A 2476-nucleotide genomic window follows, 5' to 3' on the forward strand; every position below is an offset into this window, starting at 1 on the left:
CAGCGTGTGTGTATGAGTGTGTGAGTGAGTGAGTGGACGTGTGCTAGAGCCCCCTGATGGGGGCCGGCTGACACAGCGGGCAAATCTGCATAGACCCTCCCTTTACAGCAGCCAGGACAGGGCATCTCTCTCTCTTTCTCTCTCTCTCTCTCTCTCTCTCTCTCTCTTTTACTCTCTTTCTAGTCTTTCTCTATCCTCCTTCATCCTTTTCTTTCTTTTCACTCACCTATCTCTTCTTTCTTATTCTCCTTTTTCTGTCTCTTTTCCCACCCCCTCCTTCTCTTTCAAAGTCTCTGTCCCTTTCTCCCTTTCTCTTTTGTCTTTTCTCTTTTTTCCTTCTCTCTTTTCTTTTTCTTTTCCCCTTACTGTTTTCAATGTCTCCATCCCTCCCTCCCTCCTTCTCTGCCCTTCTCTCTTTCTAAAAATGAAACCATTATAATTCAGTTCTACCCAAAAAGTACTGTTACAAAGCAAAATGTACACACTTACTGTACTGTGATAAATTGCGATGATTTTCCCCTCCAACACTAGGCACATCCATCTACTTTGTCCACCACTGAGGTGGTAACACACTTCACCGCTGGGTTCCACTCCTTCATCCAAAGCCACACGAGACCCTTTACAAACCTTTTCCACATAGGCAGTTTTTCAGAGAATGACCTTGTGCAGGTTGTGGCAAATGGGATTCCTTGCATAGACTGAACATTGTAGAAGTCCTAATATTAGCATAGCATCATGTGAGGTTTTCCAAGTTCGACTACTTAGAGCTTTATGGCAGTTGACAATAGTTTGCCTACTTAGATGCTACATTATATGGCTGAAAGTATATAGACACCTTACTATCAAACCTATATTCCACTATCCCTCCTTCACTGAAGTTGCTAAAATAATAGTACTTACAGTTGTCTAGAGCAGACCTAGCAGGCCAGAATTTTCAAGAACTGACTTATGGCAAAGGTGACATCCTATGAAAGTGGGATTTTCAAGTCACTAAGCTCCTCAGTATGACCCATTCTACTGCCAATGTTTATCTATGGAGGTTGGAAGGCTATGTGCTTGATTTTATACACCTGTTAGTAATGAATGTAGCTACAACATCTGAACTCAATAATTTGGAAGGGTTGACCACATACTTTTGGTTTTACAATATATTTTCTTGCCTATGTGTGCTTGGCCCACACTACTGGATAATCAAGTCAGCTTTAAGGCGGATTCACAACAGGTGTCATTTGTCTTCAACACTTATGTGTTATCAGCAGTGACGACCAAGGGAGGTGGATTGTTGACCCTGACTGACTGAGGAGAACCCTGCATTCAAATGGCAGAATGTAGATGGAAGCACCTAGGGAGAGAGACAGGTGCTGCTAATGACCCTTCTGTGTTTGCTTGACCAACAAAGGCAAGCAATTCTTACTTCTGTGAGAGGAACTCAAAGTTTACACTATAACATTTGCTTTGCATTCACAAGTTACTGTCATGAACAAAGAGTCTCAATTTGAGGTATGGTTCTTTTAGGAGTCACCGCAAGAACTACCAGACCAAACAGAACATACAGTGGGAAAAAAAAGTATTTAGTCAGTCACCAATTGTGCAAGTTCTCCCACTTAAAAAGATGAGAGAGGCCTGCAATTGACATCATAGGTAGACCTCAACTATGAGAGACAAAATGAGAAAAAGAATTCAGAAAATCACATTGTCTGATTTTTAAAGAATTTATTTGCAAATAATGGTGGAAAATAAGTATTTGGTCATCTACAAACAAGCAAGATTTCTGGCTGTCACAGACCTGTAACTTCTTCTTTAAGAGGCTTCTTTGTCCTCCACTCATTACCTGTATTAATGGCACCTGTTTGAGCTTGTTATCTGTATAAAAGACACCTGCCCACAACCTCAAAAAGTCACACTCCAAACTTCACTATGGTGAAGACCAAAGAGCTGTTGAACGACACCAGAAACAAGATTGTAGGCCTGCACCAGGCTGGGAAGACTGAATCTGCAATAGGCAAGCAGCTTGGTGTGAAGAAATCTACTGTGGGAGCAATAATCAGAAAATGGAAGACCTACAAGACCACAGCTAATCTCCCTTGATCAGGGGCTCCACGCAAGATCTCAGCCCGTGGGGTCAAAATGATCACAAGAACGGTGAGCAGAAATCCCAGAACCACACGGGGGGACCTAGTGAATGACCTGCAGAAAGCTGGGACCAACATTACAAAGGCTACTGTCAGTAACACACTACGCCGCCAGGGACTCAGATCTTGCAGTGCCAGACGGGCACTTCAAACTTCAGATGAGTGCGTCTGAAGTTTGCAAGAGAGCATTTGGATGCTCCGGAAGAGTATTGGGAGAATGTCATATGGTCAGATGAAACCAAAGTAGAACTGTTTGGTACAAACACAACTCGTCGTGTTTGGAGGAGAGTGAATGCTGAGTTGCATCCAAAGAACACCATACCAACTGTGAAGCATGGGGCTGG

The sequence above is a fragment of the Pygocentrus nattereri genome, chromosome 9 (genome assembly GCF_015220715.1).
Source record: "Pygocentrus nattereri isolate fPygNat1 chromosome 9, fPygNat1.pri, whole genome shotgun sequence".
Lineage (NCBI taxonomy): Eukaryota > Metazoa > Chordata > Actinopteri > Characiformes > Serrasalmidae > Pygocentrus > Pygocentrus nattereri.